General features: G+C 38.5%; 1 long non-coding RNA gene across 5 annotated transcripts; it reads right to left on the reverse strand.

Moving 5' to 3' along the window:
- Positions 1-322: 322 nt before the first annotated feature.
- LOC113016411 (uncharacterized) lies at positions 323-10412 on the reverse strand. Of its 5 annotated transcripts, none has more exons than XR_013904525.1 (9): positions 8836-10412; positions 8015-8171; positions 7654-7762; positions 7429-7548; positions 7125-7286; positions 3146-3259; positions 2262-2419; positions 1777-1834; positions 323-804 (listed from the first exon to the last, which is right to left on the reverse strand). It is a non-coding gene; the product is annotated as an uncharacterized LOC113016411 (long non-coding RNA). The 5 variants fall into 5 exon arrangements; XR_013904526.1 differs by having other exon boundaries at positions 7724-7762; positions 8015-8176; XR_013904527.1 differs by having other exon boundaries at positions 1777-1831; positions 8015-8176.
- Between the last annotated feature and the right edge of the window lie 9476 nt (positions 10413-19888).

A 19888-nucleotide genomic window follows, 5' to 3' on the forward strand; every position in this document is an offset into this window, starting at 1 on the left:
AAAGTGTGAAAGTGTTACAGCTGCAGAGAGCTATGGCGGTATCTATGGAAGCTGTTTACATAGCTAATAATATACGATGTAACCATGGAGACAGTCAGTCACTTGAGCTAGCGGTGCATGTTTACTACAGTGAATAAGGTGATTGAGTGCACAGCGTCCACACTCTGCAGGGGGTAAAGACATTACTTCAATATTATTTTATATTGATATATATTAGCCTTCTGTTGACCATCACCTCAGGTTCACCATTACAGTTTCAGATTACAGATGCACACTGTCTAAACACATTCAAAAACTCATGTCTCAGAAATAAGCACAGCTGTTCATGTTTGTCATTAGAGTTTTATTTGTAAGAAAATTATGAACTTCATATTGTGCATTAAATAAAAGAACATTTCACAACTCTGAGTCAACAGAAACAGGTAACAGAAATGTCTCTAATGTGTACAGTGTAGTGTAAGCATTAAAAGATCATAAAGGAAAAACTAACATTTATGTGAAACTAATTGTAATAAAAAATGAGCAGGTGCTTTATAGATTTAAAAGAAAGAATCTGAAAACAACACTTTTTTGGTCTAAGTGATCAAAGTAGAAAACAGAACTGATGTTCAAGAACAAACCGTAGCTGCACTAATATTACACATCTCGATCGTTGTACTGAACAGACATGTTGCTTTTAAAACCACATGCAGTGTGTGACCATGACTGTTCACTGAGACCATGAACGCCACTTCGCTGAAGCATTCTTCTTCTTCTTCTTGCCATTAAATTGGAAGCAGAAGCAGCACGAGCTGATTTGATCTACTGAAAGGAAAAAGCAGAACATCTGAGTTGAAACCAGTCAGCTGAAATCATTAAGACAGGAACAAATTCAATGCAGTGTCTCAAGTGGCTTAGCCTGTTACAACTGTTGATACAAGCTAAATACGGTTAACACACAGTGTCAGGGAGCTCCAGTGTGGGAACTAGTGGCTTTAGGTTTGTAGTCATTTAACTTTCATCCATTCATTCATTTAATTCAGGAGGAAGAAATGCCAGGTTGGTGCAGGCTGGTTACATGCATTTGGTCCCATGCTGTCTTTAATTAAATGACTTGGTTCATTTTATGGCTGGGCTGTATGTGTTATTGTTATGTATGTATGTATGTGTATCATGTTATTTGGGCAGGAGTACCTGTCCCCTGTTAGACTTAGAAAGTTTCTCCATAAGTAGAGTTTCTAACTCTTCTAGCACATCTGTGGCTGACAGCTTTTTGGTGGCTCTTTTTACCCCACACTGGTTGTGAGTGTGTAAATAGCCCCACTAGTTATTTTGGGTTGCAGTTAACTAGGGAGGAAGGGGTGGGTATGCCATGATTAGGTGAATAACAATTATATGTGATACATAAATTTCACAATGCATGCATATATCTCTATCAATTAAACCTGGCCTGAGGGCTGCCATTTTTTACATTCAGTTATTTCTCTTAGAAATGTTGGAACTAAATAATGAATGTGTTACAGTTAAAGTGAAACACTGGTCAGTGTAAATGGCTCATTGGGACACAGAAACCTTTAAATTAAACCTGATATCTAGTGTCAAACAATATCAAAGCTGTAAAAGATGTTTACATTCAGAATTTATAAAACTATGATTGTAAATAAATTCAAACAAGTGAGCTTTTCTCTTTGTGCTGAATATCAACACTGTGGTTTCTTAGACTGTAAGCTTTACTTTAGTGCAACCAGTTGCAGAAGCTGCCACTCCAAATGTCTTTTGATAACAAGAAAAAAATACCTTTTCAGTACATGGCCTGAAGTTCTTCTCCGACATCTTCTGCAATCGGCTTTGTCTGCTGGTTTGAAGACAATAAACCACAAAAAAGATGATTTAGTCACTTTGTCTGTGTCATGCAGCTCGAATGTGTCGTGTAACGATGTTGAATAGCCGTCGTTATCCCTCTGCTGCATCAGTAGGATTGTACTGTACAGCATCTCATTGATATGTGAGGAATGCTAATGTAACACGATAACAGACTTACATCATTAAAATATAAAGTGCAGGAGATATTTAGATATTTTTTATATTTATATTACATTTTATAGCTGACGGATTTTACTAAATAGATAGAATTTACTAAATAGCTGGATGAACATGAAAAATATGTCTATAATAACAAATGACCATGAGAGCCAGTAGAATTAATTCAGCTGGACACTCAAAAGACGTCCTTAAATGCTCTTTAAGTGGCAGAACAGATGAACAAACAGTTAATCGCTTACTTGAGATGAAATCTGCTCAGCTACTTTGAAAACAGCTTCTAACTGGTTCCTCCTTTAACAGGATGACTGCTCAGGGGTAAGGCCATCATGCAATCCAGCAACCTTTATGGTTCTGCTTTGATTCACCAGGAACTATTAGGGAAACCTTCCAGCGCCTCCTGTGAAAGACACAGGCATAAACACACAAACATTTATTAACATGTTCCACAGTGTTCCAGTTTGATTTTCTTATCCTGTGGACAACAACGTACATGGATGCAGGTTTATTGTTAACTTTTGTAAGGTTTATTTAATGAACATATCCAGCTGCAGCTCCACTGTGATCCTGAACTGGATAAGCACTTAAGAAAATGTGTCAATAAATGGACAAACATCAACTTACTATATTTATCCAAACAGACGGGACCAATAATGCTTCGCTGAGTTAGAGACTTTAACAGACTCTTCTATGTAAGAATGTCTCGTGCTGATATACCTGCAAACTTGACAACAAAGGTTTTTCAGACTACATGTAGCTGTCCTCTATGTCAGCTAACACATTTACATTTATGTCACACTTATTTCTGCTTTCCCATTTTATAATTATTACTTACATTTTGATTAGATACCTTGAGTTTGTAAATGATCAGATTACATAATTGGAATACAATGTATCCAATTCAGGGTTGCGGGAGGATGAAGCCTATCCCAGCTGATACAGGACAAAGACAGGCTGCCAGTTTATTGCAGGGCTAATACAATATGTGTAACAGAAAATCCACTTAAATGTTTGATATTTCTTATAATAATCATAATTATGACTATTATTTAAAGGTTTCTTCATAAATACATTTTGATTTTTTATAACCCCTAAAATATAAACCTGAGCTGTTTCAGATTCTGACCTCTGACCTCAGTGACCTGGCTGTGTCCTCACTGCAGCTCCCTCTTGGAAGTACGTCTGCTTCTTGTCTTCCCCCAGTGTTGACCGCCTGATATCAAGATATCACGTACTGTAACTGAGGAACAAAAAAGGACAAACACTTGCCTTCATTTAAAAGTACATTCATACAGAGATAATCTATGGAAACACACTAGTTCACAGTTTGGGAGGAACCAGTTCCTGTGAAACATTTCTGTATATGAACATCATGTGGAGAATGAATGAAATGAGTTCTTCAGGTGACTCAGCAGTCACACACTGACAAATGAAATCTAGTTAAACTATTAAGCATATTTGCTCTTCTGAAATCTGTGTTAAACAACAACAAACATAAATTAGTAACAAAAACTACAGCTGAGTATAGGCTTTACAAACCACCAGCAGCCATAATGCTAAATTTTAATCTTCAAATGTTTCTGAGCTGTCTTCAACCTGCTTTTAGCACATTAAAGTCTCAATAAATAAAGTCAATACAGACTCAATCCTAAATGTTCAGCACACAGAGACACAGAGGTACTGTTTAAAGTTTAGTGTTAACTTGAGTCACTGATCATTCACAGTATTACAGAGTCTGGCAGTCTTTGCATGATGTCCACGTCACTGTAAGTTTCTAGCTGACTCTCAGGTTTGCCAGCAGGAAAGAGTAATAATAACCTGCATCCTGAGGTTTGTCATGCAGGATTAAAGGAGCCAAGCTTTGTTCACACAGCTAGGATTGTATTTTACACTGACCGTGGGTCAGTATCAACTTCAAGAAGACAGCTGTAACTGTTGATAAAAGAATCACACACACATATTTATGGCTTTGCCTTATAGAATTCAGCATCTCAGTGCTCAGGAAATAGGTTTTGCAGCTGTTTGAGCTAAGATTTTCAAGTTATTCACAAATTAAAACCTATACTTTGTGTCGGGCAAGAACTAAATTCAAATGCATGTAACAGTGAGAAACGCACTGTCTTGGCAAAGTAAAGCGTTTCTCATCAACTTCATAGAGCTTGCTGTAACTTTTGATAGAAGACTCAGACAAACATATTCATGGCTTTATCTTATAGACTTCAATATCCCCCCAATGTGTGTGTGAGTCTTCTCTCAAAATTTACAGCTGTCTTTATGAAGTTTATGGAAAAACGCTTTATTTCACCACGTTAGTGCGTTTCTCGCTATTACATGCATTTGAATGGATTTGTGAATAACTTGAAAATCTTAGCTCAAACAGCTGCAAAACCTATTTCCTCAGCACGGAGATGCTGAATTCTATAAGGCAAAGCCATAAATATGTGTGTGTGTGAGTCCTCTATCAAAAGTTACAGCTGTCTTCATGAAGTTGATACTGACCCAGGGTCAGTGTAAAATACAAGTTATTCACATAATGAAAACTTATACTTTGTTTCGTGCAAGAACTCCATTCAAATGCATGTAATAGTCAGAAACGCACTGTCTCGGCGAAATGAAGCCTTTTTGTCCAACTTCATGAAGTTAGCTGTAACTTTTGATAAAAGGCTCAAAGCAGAGGGATAACGACGGCTATTCAACATCGTTACACGACACATTCGAGCTGCATGACACAGACAAAGTGACTAAATCATCTTTTTTGTGGTTTATTGTCTTCAAACCAGCAGACAAAGCCGATTGCAGAAGATGTCGGAGAAGAACTTCAGGCCATGTACTGAAAAGGTATTTTTTTCTTGTTATCAAAAGACATTTGGAGTGGCAGCTTCTGCAACTGGTTGCACTAAAGTAAAGCTTACAGTCTAAGAAACCACAGTGTTGATATTCAGCACAAAGAGAAAAGCTCACTTGTTTGAATTTATTTACAATCATAGTTTTATAAATTCTGAATGTAAACATCTTTTACAGCTTTGATATTGTTTGACACTAGATATCAGGTTTAATTTAAAGGTTTCTGTGTCCCAATGAGCCATTTACACTGACCAGTGTTTCACTTTAACTGTAACACATTCATTATTTAGTTCCAACATTTCTAAGAGAAATAACTGAATGTAAAAAATGGCAGCCCTCAGGCCAGGTTTAATTGATAGAGATATATGCATGCATTGTGAAATTTATGTATCACATATAATTGTTATTCACCTAATCATGGCATACCCACCCCTTCCTCCCTAGTTAACTGCAACCCAAAATAACTAGTGGGGCTATTTACACACTCACAACCAGTGTGGGGTAAAAAGAGCCACCAAAAAGCTGTCAGCCACAGATGTGCTAGAAGAGTTAGAAACTCTACTTATGGAGAAACTTTCTAAGTCTAACAGGGGACAGGTACTCCTGCCCAAATAACATGATACACATACATACATACATAACAATAACACATACAGCCCAGCCATAAAATGAACCAAGTCATTTAATTAAAGACAGCATGGGACCAAATGCATGTAACCAGCCTGCACCAACCTGGCATTTCTTCCTCCTGAATTAAATGAATGAATGGATGAAAGTTAAATGACTACAAACCTAAAGCCACTAGTTCCCACACTGGAGCTCCCTGACACTGTGTGTTAACCGTATTTAGCTTGTATCAACAGTTGTAACAGGCTAAGCCACTTGAGACACTGCATTGAATTTGTTCCTGTCTTAATGATTTCAGCTGACTGGTTTCAACTCAGATGTTCTGCTTTTTCCTTTCAGTAGATCAAATCAGCTCGTGCTGCTTCTGCTTCCAATTTAATGGCAAGAAGAAGAAGAAGAATGCTTCAGCGAAGTGGCGTTCATGGTCTCAGTGAACAGTCATGGTCACACACTGCATGTGGTTTTAAAAGCAACATGTCTGTTCAGTACAACGATCGAGATGTGTAATATTAGTGCAGCTACGGTTTGTTCTTGAACATCAGTTCTGTTTTCTACTTTGATCACTTAGACCAAAAAAGTGTTGTTTTCAGATTCTTTCTTTTAAATCTATAAAGCACCTGCTCATTTTTTATTACAATTAGTTTCACATAAATGTTAGTTTTTCCTTTATGATCTTTTAATGCTTACACTACACTGTACACATTAGAGACATTTCTGTTACCTGTTTCTGTTGACTCAGAGTTGTGAAATGTTCTTTTATTTAATGCACAATATGAAGTTCATAATTTTCTTACAAATAAAACTCTAATGACAAACATGAACAGCTGTGCTTATTTCTGAGACATGAGTTTTTGAATGTGTTTAGACAGTGTGCATCTGTAATCTGAAACTGTAATGGTGAACCTGAGGTGATGGTCAACAGAAGGCTAATATATATCAATATAAAATAATATTGAAGTAATGTCTTTACCCCCTGCAGAGTGTGGACGCTGTGCACTCAATCACCTTATTCACTGTAGTAAACATGCACCGCTAGCTCAAGTGACTGACTGTCTCCATGGTTACATCGTATATTATTAGCTATGTAAACAGCTTCCATAGATACCGCCATAGCTCTCTGCAGCTGTAACACTTTCACACTTTGCAAATCATTTCACGATTTTGATAGTTATGAAGACAGAATATGTTTTTAAGGTCATGCTAGGCGGTTGCTATGGTGGTTGCTGTGGACTTGGCTGGACCGCGTCCGATTCCTGTTATTAGCTGTCTGCCGTAGGAAGGCTGCGTTCCATTTACAAGTAGTGACAGTCTGCCGCAACTCGAACTCAAACCCCACTTTGTTCTTTAATTATAGGCCTTTTATAGCCGTTCATGACACGCACACACACACATAAAGCACTTTGCCTCACCATGAGAATGGAACTTTACCTAAGCTAACCTTTAAAATATCTGATATAGGATAGAAAAACTGAAGCAACCAGAGATTTAATGATGAAGACTCTGGGTTCTGTAGTGACCTGGATGACTCTTTGCATACAATTTATTGAAGAGGACTTTAGAATGCACTTTACATTTAGACTGTTGCTGTTTAATTTTTTACATTGTTGCGGTGTTATGTCATGAATAAAGTTCACCTGCTGGGGGTTTGATGGATCAGATCATCATAATCAATGGGTCCTGAGGTGGGCGGGACTGCCTCTGGTGATGTCACCATGAAGGAACAGCATCTGGCACGTGTTGCTGAAACATCCCAGTACACTGGTGTAGTTTCCTCTCCAGCTGTTTGACATTTGACACTTCAACATTAAGGGGAAGAAGAAGAAACAGTGTTAGGTCAGGTGACCACATGGTTTCTAAAGTAACTGACAGGAAGTAACCAGGCCGTTAGAAATGGATGGCATGTGTTTAGAGTTACTGGAGTTGGGTAACTCTACTTACCAAAAGCAGAAGCACACAGATGAAGGATCAGATGCTGAATGTTGCAGGAACATGCTCGTGCGGTGGTCATTCAGTGCTGCTCCGGCAGGTTAGACAGTCCAAGACTGATATACTGCCCATCTGAGAGTTTGAAAACACACATGCAAAGATTTATTTTGTATTACAGTCAAAGTTGGATGTTCATTTTTGTCCTTTAAAAATGTTTGTGTATTTGAAAGCGCTAACATTTAAGGATGACTTGGATCGTCTCCTTTAAAGGGGAGACAAGTGTATCCACTGATCCACGTCACTTTACCTGGATGATGACTCCTCTCCCCCTCACTCAGAAACGCTCCTAATATAACCAAGCAAATAAATAATATTGAAGATTTACTTACATCATTACAAAAACAGGAAAAACATCTCCCTTTGATTCTATTTCTCCATTCCTGCTGAACATCAGGCAACAAATATCTCAATAAATCACAGTAAAATGTAAAGCACATGTTTTCTCTGCTTTGTCTAACCTCTGCAGAGCCTCTGTCAAGAAAAACATATCTGTAAGCATAAAACAAATATACATTTCATAACACGTCACTGGACAAACCTCGGTCAGTTGATTTCCTCTGTGCAGTGCAGACGAACATCAGTCAGCAAGTCAAGGTGGTGAGATGGACTGGTGTCCTTTGTGACTCTGCTGGTTCTTCTGAGGAAATACCACCGTCTCTCCACACCGTCACCATCTGTGAGCACAAACTGCTGCTCTGCCCTGCCAGCATGTAGGAAATCACATATCACACACACAGGGGTGAAGAAACATTAGAACTCAACTTTGGATACTTTAGATCTAAACAGATCAAAGTAGCTCTTAGCTTCAACAATCAGTGAACAGACAAACAATGATACCATACTGATTCTGTATGAATACAATATGGTATTTTCAATACAGGTGTCAAATTAATTTACTAAAACTAATACAGATATATGTGGGGGTTTTTTTGATAAATTCGTTTGCTAAATTTAAATGTTGTATACCTATGTGGTGTGTGACTTTTGTTGCTATGATGCCAGGTCTCTCTTGGAAATTAGATTTTTAATCTCAATGAGATTTTTTACCTGGATAAATAAAGGATTAATAAAAAATTATAAGAATATATATTTTTTCATTTAACAATTGCAACTGAAAGAAATTAAATATTGAACAAAAATATGTCACATTTTGAGCATGCTCAGCATGCTGACAGACTTGAAGTTGCTACAGATTTTAAGAAGTGATAATTATAGGGAAAAAACTTCTCTTTTTCATCCGTTTAATCAAACATTTGATGCCTTAGATGTCTCAGTCCTATAGCATTCTGCAACTACAACTAAGCTGAAGCTTGGATTTGGCTGCAGGTGCCCTGTACATCCTTCTCAACATGTGGGTACCATTTAATCACACTTCTTCCTGAGCTTTGCTTCGTCACAAGACCAAAGGTGGCATCCCGTGTCACGGTCATATCATCATCCAGAAGAAACATTTGAAGAAACATCATGGAGAAGAAACATTTACGCGCCTCCCGGTTTTGTTTTCTGATCCTGCAAAAAGACTGAGGACAACAAAGCCCAGAGAACACGAGATACACAACATCCAACATTCAGACTCAACAGCCTCCATAAATGAAGAGCACCAGGTTGGTTCAGTTATAGTAGATGTCATGGAATTTTTTTAATAAAGTCTGCAACACAGAAAGAGCTGTGATCATGCTATTTATTACTGTGCACAGGAGAGCAAACACACATCAAACATCACAGTTCAGTCATGTCAGCTCTGCCACTTCACGTGTCTCGCTATGAAACCTAACGGATCAATGGTTATGCTGTTTTGTGCCCTTGACGTTATCAGCACCTGTAAAGGGAGTTGTTTTCTCAAACTGCTGAAGTAAGTTCATCTAGTTTTAGAAACTTTCATTGAACAGTCTATAACAGTGTCACAACTAAGCATATGCATAAGCACTTAAATGCTTTAAATGAGAATAACATAAAATTTCTATTACAGGAGCTAGAGCCTGTCCCAGTAGTCATAGGTAGAGCACACCTGAACAGGTCACCAGTCTGTCAGAGGACTAACACAGATGCAGCCTGACTCAATCCTAAATGTTCAGCACACAGAGACACAGAGGTACCGTTTAAAGTTTAGTGTTAACTTGAGTCACTGATCATTTGCAGTATTACAGAGTCTGGCAGTCTTTGCATGATGTCCACGTCACTGTAAGTTTCTAGCTGACTCTCAGGTGTGACAGGTGTGCCAGCAGGAAAGAATAATAATAGCCTGCATCCTGAGGTTTTTCATGCAGGATTAAAGGAGCCAGGCTTTGTTCACACAGCTAGGATTGTATTTTACACTGACCCTGGGTCAGTATAAGTATCATACAGTTTAAACGAAGCACTGAAACTTGCACATATTTATTACAGATGCACTGAAGCTAATCGAGATATTTGCTGTCAGTCTGTGGCTGCGATTAAACACTTTACTGGAAACTTTATTAACTAGTAACTTCGTCAGTCATGACAGAAGCTAATATTTCTGTGCTAACATCGTTTAAACAGTAACAGCTTTACTCCAATATAAGCTAACGTTTACACCGTAACTTTAAGCTAGCACCATAAAGACGGTAAAACACGTAATAACATCTACAAATGCATCTTAAAGCTGTTATATTAGCACTCGGTGTATTACTAACATAACCACATTAACATTATTGACACTCGCTGGTCTGACTTTTAATAGTCATTCTATAAATGCTGTCCGTTTAAACGGTCTTACCTGTAAACACTGCTGTATCCACCGGATTGCAGCCAGAGTGGATTCTGGAGTCATCCCACGCTCCTGTTAGTGATCCTCCATCTGGATGGATGATAACAACCTTCTGAACAATCTAGCAGGAGATGGTCCATATCTAGGGGATATGGACTGATAACAGCCGAAGCGGGTGAATAAAGTCACCCAGTCGCTAGCTGTGCGATTACCCAGCATACACCAGCACAATATTAGGCACAGCACCACCATAGACATTTTCAGTGGTTTTGAATACAGGACATGGTTATCTTACCTTGTAAAATGCATGACAATAAAACAGCTAACCACCATAAAATGGTATTATGTGTGTGTGTGTGTGTGTGTGTGAGAGAGAGAGAGAGAGAGAGAGAGAGAGAGAGAGAGAGAGATCAAAGGCGTGCGCTTATGTTTTTTCTTGATCAAAAGTGTGCCTCCTCTCTCTTATTGGATGTATGGTATAGCATGTTTATTCAGGTGCACCTTTGAAGTCTATGAGAATACTTTGCAGCCTGGTCTGAGTGGTCATTTCTGCACAGACACAATGAAGCGTGCACTCAGTTTAGAGGAGGCTGTTGCTGCAGTTTTGCACTCTCCACAAGCAGTGGAGATACTTCTGACAGCGAAGAAGAATTTTTGCCAGGCACCGAGGAGCTTTGCAGCTCATGTGCGGAGGAGGAGAAGGAGAAGGAGGAAGAAGAGCAGGAGGAAGAGACAAGACTGGAGGATGGCCAGTAGAGATCTAAAAATGGAGAAATCATGTGGCAACCCACACACGAAGAGGTCCTGCCATTTTTTCCTCCCCCCATTTTAACCCCAGGACCAACCCATTATGCAATTCGTATAGGATCAGCAGCCCTGTGAGCACTTTCCATCTTTTTTTTGCAGAGGACATTATGCAGTTAATCCTGCATTTCACCAACCTGCAGGGGCAACAGGTCAGTAAAAGACTGGAAGGACATAGATGAGGAGTTGCAGGCTTACATGGGGCTTGTGATGCTGGCTGGCCTGTACAGGTCTCAACATGAAACGACAACAAGCCTGTGAAATGGGGAGACAGGGCTCTTCTGTTTCATGCTACCATGTCAAAAAAAAAAAAAGATTTGAGCAAAGAAAAAAGGTTGTCTTATTGAGCACCAGGCACCGTGAGCTACAAGTCCAGGACTCTGGGAAGAGAAAGCCCCACATCATCCTGGATTATAACAAATGCAAAGGGACTGTGGATCATTTGGACCAGGTAAGCACAATTATAAGTAATTTATTTGCCAAATTGTTTACCGTTTCTCATTGTTATAACTGATAAAGTCAGATAATGTGATTATAATAGTTTTGATATGAGATGATAGTTTTAGACTATGATAGTTTTGATAGTTACAGTAAGGAGGGGGGGGGGGGGGGGTCCAGTTTGATGCCCACAGGCAGGAAGAATCTCTTGCTTATGGCTGTATAAATCTGTTCATGTCACCTGATCATTTCTTTTTGTTTTGCAGGTTTGTGGCAACTACTCCTGCCGTAGAAGGACACGTAGGTGGCCCATGTGTCTGTTCTACCACATGATCGAGGTAAGCTGCTATAATGCTTTCATTCAAGACAGCTGTAACTTTTGTGTTTTTGTGTTTTTGTACAGCTTGAAGTTACCTGTAACTTTTGATAGAAGGCTCAGACACACATCAATATGGCTTTGCCTTATACAATTCAGCATCTCCGTGCTGGGGAAACAGGTTTTGCAGCTGTTTGAGCCAAGAGCTTCCAGTTATTGAAAAAATGAAAGCCTATACTTTGTTTCGTGCGAGAACTCCATTCAAATGCATGTAAAAGTCAGAAACGCACTGTCTCGGCGAAATAAAGGGTTTACAACTTCATGAAGACAGCTGTAACTTTTGATAGGAAACTCAGATATACGTATTTATGGCTTTATCTTATAGAATTCAATATCCCCATTGAGCAAACAGTTTTAAAGCTATGTGAGCTAAGATTTTTAAGTTATTCACAAAATAAAAAGCTATACTTTGTTTCGTGTGAGAACTCCATTTATGTTACGCCCCTAATCTAGGCGTGTAGGGATGCACATAAGGTTGGAGGAGAGAGATACAAATCCCCGCCCTGGTTCCCAAGCCAAACATCCAAACCAGTTGTGAGTAAAAAAAGGTGATTTTATTTAAGGACAAGAAGCATAGCTCCAGGGTGAGCCCAGGCCAAAATAATAAACAAAACCAACTAAGACCCACCAGAAAAGACTAACTAAACCCTAGAAAAGAAAAAGAACAAACAAATGACAGAGCTATCCCTCGCTCCCTGACCAAGAAAACAGGAGAAAACGATTCCAAAAGAAAAGGCAGCTCACCCCTTCCGCTTCAGCCCACGAGTGCCTAAGCTCTCAGCTAATGCACTAGGAGCGGCTTTTACAATTCACCCTAACACAAATACACAAGATAAGCACAGGCTGGGAAAACCATGGTCAGGACCGCGACGGCTGTCAGGCTACTCGCTCGTTGCACACACTCTCTCCCTCTCTCCCCTCTGGAGCTGTCAGAGCGGCTTTTTGAACGTGGTCACCTGTTCCATGGTCCAATCAGCTGCTCACTACTCTTCATTAGGGGAGGGACCTGTAAAGTGTCTTAAACACAGTAAAGAGACACATGTCTCGCATGTAATAGTCAGAAACGCACTATCTTTGCAAAATAAAGCCTTTTTGTACAACTTCATGAAGTTAGCTGTAACTTTTGATAGAAGTTTCAGATTTACGTAGTTATGGCTTTATCTTATAATATTCAGTATCCCCGTGTTGAGCAAACAGGTTTGAGCTAAGATTTTCGAGTTATTCACATAATGAAAACTTTGTTTCGTGCGAGAACTGCATTCAAATGCATGTAATAGTCAGAAACGCACTGTCTCGGCGAAATAAAGTGTTTTTGTACAGCTTCACGAAGAAAGCTGTAACTTTTGATAGAAGGCTCAGATTTATGTATTTATGGTTTTATCTTATAGAATTCAATATCCCCGTGCTGGGCAAACAGGTTTTGCAGCTGTGTGAGCTAAGATTTCCAAGTTATACACATAATGAAAACCTATACTTTGTTTCGGTCGAGTTCCCCATTCAAATGCATGTAACAGTGAGAAACGCACTGTCTTGGCGAAAGAAAGCGTTTTTGTACAACTTCATATAAATCGCTGTAACTTTTGATAGAAGACTCAGATACACATGTCCCAGTGCTGGGAAAACAGGTTTTGCAGCCGTTTGAGCTAAGATTTTAAAATTATTCACATAATGAAAACCTATACTTTGTTTCGGGCGAGTTCCCCATTCAAATGCATGTAACAGTGAGAAACGCATTGTCTTGGCGAAATAAAGCGTTTTTGAACAACTTCATATAAATCGCTGTAACTTTTGATAGAAGACTCGGATACACATGTCCCAGTGCTGGGAAAACAGGTTTTGCAGCCGTTTGAGCTAAGATTTTAAAATTATTCACATAATGAAAACCTATACTTTGTTTCGGGCGAGTTCCCCATTCAAATGCATGTAACAGTGAGAAACGCACTGTCTTGGCGAAAGAAAGCGTTTTTGTACAACTTCATATAAATAGCTGTAACTTTTGATAGAAGACTCGGATACACATGTCCCCGTGCTGGCCAAACAGGTTTTGCAGCTGTTTGAGCTAAGACTTTAAAATTATTCACATAATGAAAACCTATACTTTGTTTCAGGCGAGTTTCCCATTCAAATGCATGTAACAGTGAGAAACGCATTGTCTTGGCGAAATAAAGCGTTTTTGAACAACTTCATATAAATAGCTGTAACTTTTGATAGAAGACTCGGATACACATGTCCCAGTGCTGGGAAAACAGGTTTTGCAGCCGTTTGAGCTAAGATTTTAAAATTATTCACATAATGAAAACCTATACTTTGTTTCGGGCGAGTTCCCCATTCAAATGCATGTAACAGTGAGAAACGCACTGTCTTGGCGAAAGAAAGCGTTTTTGTACAACTTCATATAAATAGCTGTAACTTTTGATAGAAGACTCGGACAAACATGTTTATGGCTTTATATTATAGAACTCAATATCCCCGTGCTGGGCAAACAGAACAGGTTTTGCAGCTGTGTGAGCTAAGATTTCCAAGTTATACACATAATGAAAACCTATACTTTGTTTCGGTCGCGTTCCCCATTCAAATGCATGTAACAGTGAGAAACGCACTGTCTTGGCGAAAGAAAGCGTTTTTGTACAACTTCATATAAATAGCTGTAACTTTTGATAGAAGACTCAGACAAACATTTATCTTATAGAACTCAAGGTCCCCGTGCTGGGAAAACAGGATTTGCAGCTGTTTGAGCTAAGATTTTCAAGTTATACACATAATGAAAACCTATACTTTGTTTCGGTCGAGTTCCCCATTCAAATGCATGTAACAGTGAGAAACGCACTGTCTTGGCGAAATAAAGCGTTTTTGTACAACTTCATATAAATAGATGTAACTTTTGATAGAAGACTCAGACAAACATGTTTATGGCTTTATCTTATAGAACTCAATATCCCCGTGCTGGGCAAACAGAACAGGTTTTGCAGCTGTGTGAGCTAAGATTTCCAAGTTATACACATAATGAAAACCTATACTTTGTTTCGGTCGCGTTCCCCATTCAAATGCATGTAACAGTGAGAAACGCACTGTCTTGGCGAAAGAAAGCGTTTTTGTACAACTTCATATAAATAGCTGTAACTTTTGATAGAAGACTCGGATACACATGTTTATGGCTTTATCTTATAGAACTCAAGGTCCCCGTGCTGGGCAAACAGGTTTTGCAGCCGTTTGAGCTAAGATTTTCAAGTTATTCACATAATAAAAACCTATACTTTGTTTTGGTCGAGTTCCCCATTCAAATGCATGTAACAGTGAGAAACGCACTGTCTTGGTGAAAGAAAGCGTTTTTGTACAACTTCATATAAATAGCTGTAACTTTTGATAGAAGACTCAGACAAACATTTATCTTATAGAACTCAAGGTCCCCGTGCTGGGAAAACAGGATTTGCAGCTGTTTGAGCTAAGATTTTCAAGTTATACACATAATGAAAACCTATACTTTGTTTTGGTCGAGTTCCCCATTCAAATGCATGTAACAGTGAGAAACGCACTGTCTTGGCGAAATAAAGCGTTTTTGTACAACTTCATATAAATAGATGTAACTTTTGATAGAAGACTCAGACAAACATGTTTATGGCTTTATCTTATAGAACTCAATATCCCCGTGCTGGGCAAACAGAACAGGTTTTGCAGCTGTGTGAGCTAAGATTTTCAAGTTATTCACATAATAAAAACCTATACTTTGTTTCGGTCGAGTTCCCCATTCAAATGCATGTAACAGTGAGAAACGCACTGTCTTGGCGAAAGAAAGCGTTTTTGTACAACTTCATATAAATAGCTGTAACTTTTGATAGAAGACTCAGACAAACATGTTTATGGCTTTATCTTATAGAACTCAAGGTCCCCTTGCTGGGAAAACAGGATTTGCAGCTGTTTGAGCTAAGATTTTCAAGTTATACACATAATGAAAACCTATACTTTGTTTCGGTCGAGTTCCCCATTCAAATGCATGTAACAGTGAGAAACGCATTGTCTTGGCGAAAGAAAGCGTTTTTGTACAACTTCATATAAATCGCTGTAACTTTTGATAGAAGACTCAGACAAACATGTTTATGGCTTTATCTTATAGAACTCAAGGTCCCCTTGCTGGGCAAACAGGTTTTGCAGCTGTTTGAGCTTAGATTTTCAAGTTATACACATAATGAAAACCTATACTTTGTTTCGGGCGAGTTCCCCATTCAAATGCATGTAACAGTGAGAAACGCATTGTCTTGGCGAAAGAAAGCGTTTTTGTACAACTTCATATAAATCGCTGTAACTTTTGATAGAAGACTCAGACAAACATGTTTATGGCTTTATCTTATAGAACTCAATATCCCCGTGCTGGGCAAACAGAACAGGTTTTGCAGCTGTGTGAGCTAAGATTTCCAAGTTATACACATAATGAAAACCTATACTTTGTTTCGGGCGAGTTCCCCATTCAAATGCATGTAACAGTGAGAAACGCACTGTCTTGGCGAAAGAAAGCGTTTTTGTACAACTTCATATAAATAGCTGTAACTTTTGATAGAAGACTCGGATACACATGTTTATGGCTTTATCTTATAGAACTCAAGGTCCCCGTGCTGGGAAAACAGGTTTTGCAGCCGTTTGAGCTAAGATTTTCAAGTTATTCACATAATAAAAACCTATACTTTGTTTCGGTCGAGTTCCCCATTCAAATGCATGTAACAGTGAGAAACGCACTGTCTTGGTGAAAGAAAGCGTTTTTGTACAACTTCATATAAATAGCTGTAACTTTTGATAGAAGACTCAGACAAACATGTTTATGGCTTTATCTTATAGAACTCAAGGTCCCCTTGCTGGGAAAACAGGATTTGCAGCTGTTTGAGCTAAGATTTTCAAGTTATACACATAATGAAAACCTATACTTTGTTTCGGTCGAGTTCCCCATTCAAATGCATGTAACAGTGAGAAACGCACTGTCTTGGCGAAAGAAAGCGTTTTTGTACAACTTCATATAAATAGCTGTAACTTTTGATAGAAGACTCAGACAAACATGTTTATGGCTTTATCTTATAGAACTCAAGGTCACCGTGCTGGGAAAACAGGATTTGCAGCCGTTTGAGCTAAGATTTTCAAGTTATACATATAATGAAAACCTATACTTTGTTTTGGTCGAGTTCCCCATTCAAATGCATGTAACAGTGAGAAACGCACTGTCTTGGCGAAAGAAAGCGTTTTTGTACAACTTCATATAAATAGCTGTAACTTTTGATAGAAGACTCAGACAAACATGTTTATGGCTTTATCTTATAGAACTCAAGGTCCCCTTGCTGGGAAAACAGGATTTGCAGCTGTTTGAGCTAAGATTTTCAAGTTATACACATAATGAAAACCTATACTTTGTTTCGGGCGAGTTCCCCATTCAAATGCATGTAACAGTGAGAAACGCACTGTCTTGGCAAAAGAAAGCGTTTTTGTACAACTTCATATAAATAGCTGTAACTTTTGATAGAAGACTCAGACAAACATGTTTATGGCTTTATCTTATAGAACTCAAGGTCCCCGTGCTGGGAAAACAGGATTTGCAGCTGTTTGAGCTAAGATTTCCAAGTTATACATATAATGAAAACCTATACTTTGTTTCGGGCGAGTTCCCCATTCAAATGCATGTAACAGTGAGAAACGCACTGTCTTGGCAAAAGAAAGCGTTTTTGTACAACTTCATATAAATCGCTGTAACTTTTGATAGAAGACTCAGACAAACATGTTTATGGCTTTATCTTATAGAACTCAATATCCCCGTGCTGGGCAAACAGGTTTTGCAGCCATTTGAGCTAAGATTTTCAAGTTATACATATAATGAAAACCTATACTTTGTTTTGGTCGAGTTCCCCATTCAAATGCATGTAACAGTGAGAAACGCACTGTCTTGGCGAAAGAAAGCGTTTTTGTACAACTTCATATAAATAGCTGTAACTTTTGATAGAAGACTCAGACAAACATGTTTATGGCTTTATCTTATAGAACTCAAGGTCCCCTTGCTGGGAAAACAGGATTTGCAGCTGTTTGAGCTAAGATTTTCAAGTTATACACATAATGAAAACCTATACTTTGTTTCGGGCGAGTTCCCCATTCAAATGCATGTAACAGTGAGAAACGCACTGTCTTGGCAAAAGAAAGCGTTTTTGTACAACTTCATATAAATAGCTGTAAGTTTTGATAGAAGACTCAGACAAACATGTTTATGGCTTTATCTTATAGAACTCAAGGTCACCGTGCTGGGAAAACAGGATTTGCAGCTGTTTGAGCTAAGATTTTCAAGTTATACATATAATGAAAACCTATACTTTGTTTTGGTCGAGTTCCCCATTCAAATGCATGTAACAGTGAGAAACGCACTGTCTTGGCGAAAGAAAGCGTTTTTGTACAACTTCATATAAATAGCTGTAACTTTTGATAGAAGACTCAGACAAACATGTTTATGGCTTTATCTTATAGAACTCAAGGTCCCCTTGCTGGGAAAACAGGATTTGCAGCTGTTTGAGCTAAGATTTTCAAGTTATTCACATAATGAAAACCTATACTTTGTTTCGGGCGAGTTCCCCATTCAAATGCATGTAACAGTGAGAAACGCACTGTCTTGGCAAAAGAAAGCGTTTTTGTACAACTTCATATAAATAGCTGTAAGTTTTGATAGAAGACTCAGACAAACATGTTTATGGCTTTATCTTATAGAACTCAAGGTCCCCGTGCTGGGAAAACAGGATTTGCAGCTGTTTGAGCTAAGATTTCCAAGTTATGCATATAATGAAAACCTATACTTTGTTTCGGGCGAGTTCCCCATTCAAATGCATGTAACAGTGAGAAACGCACTGTCTTGACAAAAGAAAGCGTTTTTGTACAACTTCATATAAATCGCTGTAACTTTTGATAGAAGACTCAGACAAACATGTTTATGGCTTTATCTTATAGAACTCAATATCCCCGTGCTGGGCAAACAGGTTTTGCAGCCATTTGAGCTAAGATTTTCAAGTTATACATATAATGAAAACCTATACTTTGTTTTGGTCGAGTTCCCCATTCAAATGCATGTAACAGTGAGAAACGCACTGTCTTGGCGAAATAAAGCGTTTTTGTACAACTTCATATAAATAGCTGTAAGTTTTGATAGAAGACTCAGACAAACATGTTTATGGCTTTATCTTATAGAACTCAAGGTCCCCGTGCTGGGAAAACAGGATTTGCAGCTGTTTGAGCTAAGATTTCCAAGTTATACACATAATGAAAACCTATACTTTGTTTCGGTCGAGTTCCGCATTCAAATGCATGTAACAGTGAGAAACGCACTGTCTTGGCAAAAGAAAGCGTTTTTGTACAACTTCATATAAATAGCTGTAAGTTTTGATAGAAGACTCAGACAAACATGTTTATGGCTTTATCTTATAGAACTCAAGGTCCCCGTGCTGGGAAAACAGGATTTGCAGCTGTTTGAGCTAAGATTTCCAAGTTATACATATAATGAAAACCTATACTTTGTTTCGGGCGAGTTCCCCATTCAAATGCATGTAACAGTGAGAAACGCACTGTCTTGGCAAAAGAAAGCGTTTTTGTACAACTTCATATAAATCGCTGTAACTTTTGATAGAAGACTCAGACAAACATGTTTATGGCTTTATCTTATAGAACTCAATATCCCCGTGCTGGGCAAACAGGTTTTGCAGCCATTTGAGCTAAGATTTTCAAGTTATACACATAATGAAAACCTATACTTTGTTTTGGTCGAGTTCCCCATTCAAATGCATGTAACAGTGAGAAACGCACTGTCTTGGCGAAAGAAAGCGTTTTTGTACAACTTCATATAAATAGCTGTAAGTTTTGATAGAAGACTCAGACAAACATGTTTATGGCTTTATCTTATAGAACTCAATATCCCCGTGCTGGGCCAACAGAACAGGTTTTGCAGCTGTGTGAGCTAAGATTTCCAAGTTATACACATAATGAAAACCTATACTTTGTTTCGGTCGAGTTCCCCATTCAAATGCATGTAACAATGAGAAACGCACTGTCTTGGCAAAAGA

The sequence above is a fragment of the Astatotilapia calliptera genome, chromosome 22 (genome assembly GCF_964374335.1).
Source record: "Astatotilapia calliptera chromosome 22, fAstCal68.1, whole genome shotgun sequence".
Classification (NCBI taxonomy): Eukaryota; Metazoa; Chordata; class Actinopteri; order Cichliformes; family Cichlidae; genus Astatotilapia; species Astatotilapia calliptera.